We start from the raw sequence: 9,303 nt of genomic DNA on the forward strand, positions 1-9,303 counted from the left end.
GCCAGAAGCCTTCGAAAACGCTCTTGTTTTACATCAGCGCAAGTAGATAAACGCTGCTTCAGTCTATCTCCGTGGGATTTGTGAACATAGCGCTTCATTGACACTTTACCCCAGTACATATATCAAGTTCAGATCTGATTGTTGATAGTGGACAACGATCAGACACTTGAAAGGCTGAATCATTCACCTGGCGGCTCCAACTCGATCCAGACATTCCAGTGCCTGTTGATATGTTCATGCAATGGTAGGGTATGTGGCAGACCCTGCACTTTGTAAAGCTCTAGATGGCGTTAGAGAAATGTTAGCAGATATTGAAATTAATGAAGAATTTTTCAGTATTTTCCTTCAATGTGTGAAATCTCCGAAGCTTCATCTTGAAGGCAAAACTAGATTTTATGAGTTAGTTGTTGAAAGAGTTGAAAATGAAATTCAGTATATCGATGAGCAGATCCAGTCTTATGATTTCCAAGACCCTAAAAAGTTTTTGGAAATCCTTCCTCCATCGAAACAAGCAATAACAGACTTGCCTATAGAGGTATACATTGACAATGTGCAGCTGGAAATATGCATTGCAGAGTTGGGGCAGCCAACAGAGGCCGGTGTCCGTGGTCCTATTGCGGCATATATGGACAGGTTTTTCACTCTGATGGACAGATCAGGCTGTCTTTTCCGTGACCAAGCTCAGTACTCGCATGAAGGGCTGCCAGCAATTGCATCTGTGACTTCGTGGCAGCATTCTCAAGCGGCTTCATTTCCAGGTTTACTCGAGTGGTTAATTTGGCATTTTAGCATTACTTGATCTATTATTTGTACAGCAGATTAGAGTAGGTTTTGTAAATAAATAAGCAGCCACAAGGGCAGCATCTTGTTTCAGTTGGCTTTTAGTTTGTTTGAGTTCAGTTTCAGTGTGAAAATAAGTCTTCAGCTGTGTTGATTTGTTGATGATGACTCCATTGCCCAATGGTGGAGGCACGGTCTGCTCTCCCAAAGTTCTGCGGTTCTTGGCACCTCCAGGAAGCTGCAGCTGCCATCCCAAATGGAGCCGATGTTAGACTCTGTCTTATATCAGAGATTGATTCTTCTTCAAAACAGGGTTTTGAAGAAGAAATCATTAATGTGTGGATTTAAATTATGTAATTTATCTTCAGCTTTCAAAAGACGGCAGTGATTTCAAGCTCCTATCCCTGCAAAAACACAAACATTTCATATTGACTTTGTGGTTTTCACACCAAAGATACAGCGGGTATAAGTTCAATGCTATATGTGAGAAGGCGTAATCTCTTGTCATGGGGTGACGATGATCATTTTATTAGCAATGACAACATGACTTCTGATTATGAGGATTGGATGGCGGGAAGCAATTGTCCAGGCATCAGTTCTTTCTATCGATCTACATGGTTTAGCTTCCCAACTTGCGAAATTGGCTCTCTGCAAAAGGCTTTTCATTGAAGATGACAAATTACCGGCAGAGCTGCGTTCAAGTGGTTCTCAGTCTACAACACACCAGCCTGTGGAAGGAAAAGAGCAGGTGGATTCGAATGAAAATGATAGGGGAGTGCTGAAAGTACAATCTGATAGAGAACTTGAGATTCCACCAATCAAGTTTCCGGTTATTGATAAATCCACTGAAGAAGTAAACCTTAAAGATGATTATGAAATTTAGAAACGTGCTTCTACTCGAGAGTGTATGCTAGGAATGGAAAAGGAAGTAACTATCCCTGAATCTGTTGGTCGTGGTATAGTTCGTAGCAGTGGAGAAGCAGTAAGCATTAATTTCCCAGCATATTTGGAAAGCCAATCAAGAGTTGGTGCAGTATCATACAAAGCAGAATCAATTACTCCTTTTGATAAGACGAGCAGCATTGATTCTAAGAAGTCCTGCATGATCCACCTGGAAAATAACCAGAAACCAAGTGAAGTCAGAATACATGATGTCATAACAGAGGAGGTTCGCTTAAGGTACCGTTACCTTGATCTACGGTGTCAACAAATCAATCTAAGGCTCCGACACAAAGTTTCTAAGGTTATAAGGCGATACTTAGAAGATGTCCATGGTTTTGTGGAGATTGAAACACCAATTTTGTCAAAGTCTACACCTGAAGGTGCCCGTGATTATCTTGTTCCATCTCGGATTCAGCCAGGGGAATTTTATGCTTTGCCACAAAGTCCTCAGTTGTTCAAGCAGATGTTGATGGTGTCAGGATTTGATAGATATTATCAAATAGCAAGGTGTTTTCGAGATGAAGACTTGAGAGCAGATAGGTAACCTGAATTTACACAACTAGATATGGAGTTGGCTTTCACACCATTGGATGACATGCTAAAACTCAACGAGGATATGATAAGACATGTTTTCCACGAGATTCAAGGAATTGAACTTCCTGTTCATTTTCCAAGGTTAACATATGCTGATGCCGTGGATCGCTATGGATCTGACAGACCAGATCTCCGCTTCGAGATGGAGTTGGTAAATGTTTCTGAAGTCTTTAGTGGAACAGATTTTCAAATTTTTATGAATACATTACAATCTGCTGGAGTCATCAAGGCTTTGGTTGTGCCTCTCGGATCAAGCAAATATTCAAATACAAGTCTGAAGAAAGGAGATATCTATAAGGAAGCAATCAAATCTGGTGCAAAGGGTCTGCCTTTTCTCAAGGTTCTAGAGAATGGTGGGCTTGAAGGCATTCCAGCTTTGACATAAGCGAGGTTGCGTGAAGGAATAACCATTCTAGTTGCTACTCCTGGCCATGAGCTCTGAGCGAGGTGATAAGGCATTGGTTTTCAGCCAAAGCTTGAGTACATTAGATCCTATTGAGTCATTCTTGACTAAATTACCTCGGCGTGGAAAGAAAGATGAATACTGGAGGCAAGGTAAAGAATGGTACATGCTTGATGGACGCACTAGTGGCGCCCAAAGACAAAAACTAGTGGAGAAGTTTAATAATCCTTTAAATAAAAAGGTCCAGTGTGTATTGTACAAATGATGGGAAGGGATATTGTCTATGATCGTTGGTCATGTGATTTGATTTGTGCTGTTTCTTCACTAGATTTATATCGCATCAACTTGGAACAGGGTCGTTTTTTTTTTGCGTCTTTAAACACTCACTCTCCAGCAGTCAATGTAATTTGCCGAAGCCCAGTTCATGGATTGTTGGCTTGTGGTGGAGAAGATGGTGCCTTAGAATGTTTTGATTTGAGAGAAAAATCTTCGGTAGGAAGAATTGATGTAGCTACACATGCAGGAGATACTGATCAGGAGGTCACTGCGATACGATTCGAGGAAACTGAAAGCTTTCAGATGGCAGTTGGAAATAGTTCTGGACAGGTGCTAATATATGATCTGCATTCTTCAAGGCCTTTTCGAGTTAAAGATCACATGTATGGTAGTCCTATTTTGGATATCAAGTGGCATTCAACTCTAAATGCTTCAAGGCCGAGAATGATCACTACTGATAATCGAGTAGTCCGAATTTGGGATCCAGAGACGGGAGAAGGTATGACTAGTATTGAACCAGCAGCGTTGGAGTATGGATGAAGCAACACGCCTTGATGTACTTCGTTTGGCTATAGAATTGGATGCCGACTATGTTGATGTGGAGCTCCAGGTGGCATACAATGTTGTTTACACACCAAAGTTACTAGACTCTTACAAGAAACAGAAGAGTGCCAAGGGTAAACGTGTAATGCCACCGCTATTCAAACGGTGCCAGAACAACAAGATAGGATTCGATTCCTATTTCCCAGATTTTAATTAATATTGCAAACTAGATATGCGCTCCAGTTTTGGTCAATCATCAACAGAATTCAGTGGAAAGAGCGCCATTCTCCCTTCAGGAAAGCGCTGATTATTTTTAGTTTATTTTGTTAATAAGGATAATAAAACAAATCCCTCATCTTGGGGTCGACTTGTTTTCCCCCAGCTGTAGTTTGTTTGATATTTTTGAGGCTAGTTAAAACAGCGCCCCTGTTTTGGGCAGCATTTTTATTATTTGTATTTAAAAATAATCATTAGAGAGTAAGAAAAGAGAGAGTGGAGAGAGGGGAGTTTTTCTGAGCGTTGGGAGCTGCTGGAGAAGCAGAGAGCTTTTTATTGTACAGTTTTCTGCAGAGAATTTAATGGAATTTCAAAGCTCTGTTTGCTGAGATTCATGTGGTATGTTGATTTAGCATAAGTTTTTCCCTTTGTCTCATATGTAATCAATTATGTTCCATTTCATTTCATGACCCTTTCAAGCTGAACAAATGAAGTGATTAGGTAGGAATTCATAGTATTATATGCTCCTCCTATAAGTTTGTTCGCATTCGATGTTTTCTACTGTTTAAGGAGGATTCAGAGTTATTGTCTGCCCTCCTTAGCTCCTCACCAGTCTTGCCATCCCATTTGAAACCAGATTTGGTGTTAAATTGCATGCCTACCTTGCCTTAGTTGATACCTGTGTAGTCATTATATTTCTCTGTTTGAAGCTGTGATTTTCCCCATGCAGCCCAGAAAAGCCCCGTCATTCCATTAAAAAACCCCAAAAATCATTAAATCCAAACCCCCTATCAATTTACTAGCCTAAAATCCTTATTCTTAATTGGTCAGCCTAATCATATGGAAAGATCTATCAAATCTGACCCGAGAGAGCCTTCTCATACCTCGTAGGGCTAGCTACGAGGTGAAATGGTTTGATGTAGCCTTGAAGGTTTACCTTTTCAGCCTGAGGTGAAATCTCAAGCGCTAACATATTGGCGACCATACTGGGGAAGAACAAACTTGTCTGTTGATTGATGTGTTTGTTTCATAAGTCTTAGACGGAGCCTGAAGTTACGCCGGAAGCCTTCGAAAACGCTCTTGTTTTACATCAACGCAAGTAGATAAACGCTGCTTCAGTCTATCTCCGTGGGATTTGTGAACATAGCGCTTCATTGACACTTTACCCCAGTACATATATCAAGTTCAGATCTGATTGTTGATAGTGGACAATGATCAGACACTTGAAAGGCTGAATCATTCACCTGGCGGCTCCAACTCGATCCAGACATTCCAGTGCCTGTTGATATGTTCATGCAATGGTAGGGTATGTGGCAGACCCTGCACTTTGTAAAGCTCTAGATGGCGTTAGAGAAATGTTAGCGGATATTGAAATTAATGAAGAATTTTTCAGTATTTTCCTTCAATGTGTGAAATCTCCGAAGCTTCATCTTGAAGGCAAAACTAGATTTTATGAGTTAGTTGTTGAAAGAGTTAAAAATGAAATTCAGTATATCGATGAGCAGATCCAGTCTTATGATTTCCAAGACCCTAAAAAGTTTTTGGAAATCCTTCCTCCATCGAAACAAGCAATAACAGACTTGCCTATAGAGGTATACCTTGACAATGTGCAGCTGGAAATATGCATTGCAGAGTTGGGGCAGCCAACAGAGGCCGGTGTCCGTGATCCTATTGCGGCATATATGGACAGGTTTTTCACTCTGATGGACAGATCAAGCTGTCTTTTCCGTGACCAAGCTCAGTACTCGCATGAAGGGCTGCCAGCAATTGCATCTGTGACTTCGTGGCAGCATTCTCAAGCGGCTTCATTTCCAGGTTTACTCGAGTGCTTAATTTGGCATTTTAGCATTACTTGATCTATTATTTGTACAGCAGATTAGAGTAGGTTTTGTAAATAAATAAGCAGCCACAAGGGCAGCATCTTGTTTCAGTTGGCTTTTAGTTTGTTTGAGTTCAGTTTCAGTGTGAAAATAAGTCTTCAGCTGTGTTGATTTGTTGATGATGACTCCATTGCCCAATGGTGGAGGCACGGTCTGCTCTCCCAAATTTCTGCGGTTCTTGGCACCTCCAGGAAGCTGCAGCTGCCATCCCAAATGGAGCCGATGTTAGACTCTGTCTTATATCAGAGATTGATTCTTCTTCAAAACAGGGTTTTGAAGAAGAAATCATTAATGTGTGGATTTAAATTATGTAATTTATCTTCAGCTTTCAAAAGACGGCAGTGATTTCAAGCTCCTATCCCTGCAAAAACACAAACATTTCATATTGACTTTGTGGTTTTCACACCAAAGATATAGCGGGTATAAGTTCAATGCTATATGTGAGAAGGCGTAATCTCTTGTCATGGGGTGACGATGATCATTTTATTAGCAATGACAACATGACTTCTGATTATGAGGATTGGATGGCGGGAAGCAATTGTCCAGGCATCAGTTCTTTCTATCGATCTACATGGTCTAGCTTCCCAACTTGCGAAATTGGCTCTCTGCAAAAGGCTTTTCATTGAAGATGACAAATTACCGGCAAAGCTGCGTTCAAGTGGTTCTCAGTCTACAACACACCAGCCTGTGGAAGGAAAAGAGCAGGTGGATTCGAATGAAAATGATAGGGGAGTGCTGAAAGTACAATCTGATAGAGAACTTGAGCTTCCACCAATCAAGTTTCCGGTTATTGATAAATCCACTGAAGAAGTAAACCTTAAAGATGATTATGAAATTCAGAAACGTGCTTCTACTCGAGAGTGTATGCTAGGAATGGAAAAGGAAGTAACTATCCCTGAATCTGTTGGTCGTGGTATAGTTCGTAGCAGTGGAGAAGCAGTAAGCATTAATTTCCCAGCATATTTGGAAAGCCAATCAAGAGTTGGTGCAGTATCATACAAAGCAGAATCAATTAATCCTTTTGATAAGACGAGCAGCATTGATTCTAAGAAGTCCTGCATGATCCACCTGGAAAATAACCAGAAACCAAGTGAAGTCAGAATACATGATGTCATAACAGAGGAGGTTCGCTTAAGGTACCGTTACCTTGATCTACGGTGTCAACAAATCAATCTAAGGCTCCGACACAAAGTTTCTAAGGTTATAAGGCGATACTTAGAAGATGTCCATGGTTTTGTGGAGATTGAAACACCAATTTTGTCAAAGTCTACACCTGAAGGTGCCCGTGATTATCTTGTTCCATCTCGGATTCAGCCAGGGGAATTTTATGCTTTGCCACAAAGTCCTCAGCTGTTCAAGCAGATGTTGATGGTGTCAGGATTTGATAGATATTATCAAATAGCAAGGCGTTTTCGAGATGAAGACTTGAGAGCAGATAGGTAACCTGAATTTACACAACTAGATATGGAGTTGGCTTTCACACCATTGGATGACATGCTAAAACTCAACGAGGATATGATAAGACATGTTTTCCACGAGATTCAAGGAATTGAACTTCCTGTTCATTTTCCAAGGTTAACATATGCTGATGCCGTGGATCGCTATGGATCTGACAGACCAGATCTCCGCTTCGAGATGGAGTTGGTAAATGTTTCTGAAGTCTTTAGTGGAACAGATTTTCAAATTTTTATGAATACATTACAATCTGCTGGAGTCATCAAGGCTTTGGTTGTGCCTCTCGGATCAAGCAAATATTCAAATACAAGTCTGAAGAAAGGAGATATCTATAAGGAAGCAATCAAATCTGGTGCAAAGGGTCTGCCTTTTCTCAAGGTTCTAGAGAATGGTGGGCTTGAAGGCATTCCAGCTTTGACATAAGCGAGGTTGCGTGAAGGAATAACCATTCTAGTTGCTACTCCTGGCCATGAGCTCTGAGCGAGGTGATAAGGCATTGGTTTTCAGCCAAAGCTTGAGTACATTAGATCCTATTGAGTCATTCTTGACTAAATTACCTCGGCGTGGAAAGAAAGATGAATACTGGAGGCAAGGTAAAGAATGGTACATGCTTGATGGACGCACTAGTGGCGCCCAAAGACAAAAACTAGTGGAGAAGTTTAATAATCCTTTAAATAAAAAGGTCCAGTGTGTATTGTACAGATGATGGGAAGGTATATTGTCTATGATCGTTGGTCATGTGATTTGATTTGTGTTGTTTCTTCACCAGATTTATATTGCATCAACTTGGAACAGGGTCGTTTTTTTTTTGCGTCTTTAAACACTCACTCTCCAACAGTCAATGTAATTTGCCGAAGCCCAGTTCATGGATTGTTGGCTTGTGGTGGAGAAGATGGTGCCTTAGAATGTTTTGATTTGAGAGAAAAAGCTTCGGTAGGAAGAATTGATGTAGCTACACATGCAGGAGATACTGATCAGGAGGTCACTGCGATACGATTCGAGGAAACTGAAAGCTTTCAGATGGCAGTTGGAAATAGTTCTGGACAGGTGCTAATATATGATCTGCGTTCTTCAAGGCCTTTTCGAGTTAAAGATCACATGTATGGTAGTCCTATTTTGGATATCAAGTGGCATTCAACTCTAAATGCTTCAAGGCCGAGAATGATCACTGCTGATAATCGAGTAGTCAGAATTTGGGATCCAGAGACGGGAGAAGGTATGACTAGTATTGAACCAGTAGCGTTGGAGTATGGATGAAGCAACATGCCTTGATGTACTTCGTTTGGCTATAGAATTGGATGCCGACTATGTTGATGTGGAGCTCCAGGTGGCATACGATGCTGTTTACACACCAAAGTTACTAGACTCTTACAAGAAACAGAAGAGTGCCAAGGGTAAACGTGTAATGCCACCGCTATTCAAACGGTGCTAGAACAACAAGATAGGATTCGATTCCTATTTCCCAGATTTTAATTAATATTGCAAACTAGATATGCGCTCCAGTTTTGGTCAATCATCAACAGAATTCAGTGGAAAGAGCGCCATTCTCCCTTCAGGAAAGCCCTGATTATTTTTAGTTTATTTTGTTAATAAGGATAATAAAACAAATCCCTCATCTTGGGGTCGACTTGTTTTCCCCCAGCTGTAGTTTGTTTGATATTTTTGAGGCTAGTTAAAACAGCACCCCTGTTTTGGGCAGCATTTTTATTATTTGTATTTAAAAATAATCATTAGAGAGTAAGAAAAGAGAGAGTGGAGAGAGGGGAGTTTTTCTGAGCGCTGGGAGCTGCTGGAGAAGCAGAGAGCTTTTTATTGTACAGTTTTCTGCAGAGAATTTAATGGAATTTCAAAGCTCTGTTTGCTGAGATTCATGTGGTATGTTGATTTAGCATAAGTTTTTCCCTTTGTCTCATATGTAATCAGTTATGTTCCATTTCATTTCATGACCCTTTCAAGCTGAACAAATGAAGTGATTAGGTAGGAATTCATAGTATTTTATGCTCCTCCTATAAGTTTGTTCGCATTCGATGTTTTCTACTGTTTAAGGAGGATTCAGAGTTATTGTCTGCCCTCCTTAGCTCCTCACCAGTCTTGCCATCCCATTTGAAACCAGATTTGGTGTTAAATTGCATGCCTACCTTGCCTCAGTTGATACCTGTGTAGTCATTATATTTCTCTGTTTGAAGCTGTGATTTTCCCCATGCAGCCCAGAAA

At 40.7% G+C, this 9,303-nt stretch overlaps 2 pseudogenes; both read left to right on the forward strand.

Annotated features, from left to right (window-relative positions):
- Positions 1-1,668: 1,668 nt before the first annotated feature.
- LOC149252788 (aspartate--tRNA ligase, chloroplastic/mitochondrial pseudogene) lies at positions 1,669-2,701 on the forward strand (annotated as a pseudogene).
- A 282-nt stretch (positions 2,702-2,983) lies between these two features.
- Positions 2,984-3,535, forward strand: LOC149252789 (uncharacterized; annotated as a pseudogene).
- Positions 3,536-9,303: the final 5,768 nt, after the last annotated feature.

The sequence above is a fragment of the Pinus tabuliformis genome, chromosome 7 (genome assembly GCF_031772625.1).
Source record: "Pinus tabuliformis cultivar Carrire ecotype Pingquan chromosome 7, CPIR1, whole genome shotgun sequence".
In the NCBI taxonomy this organism is placed as follows: Eukaryota; Viridiplantae; Streptophyta; class Pinopsida; order Pinales; family Pinaceae; genus Pinus; species Pinus tabuliformis.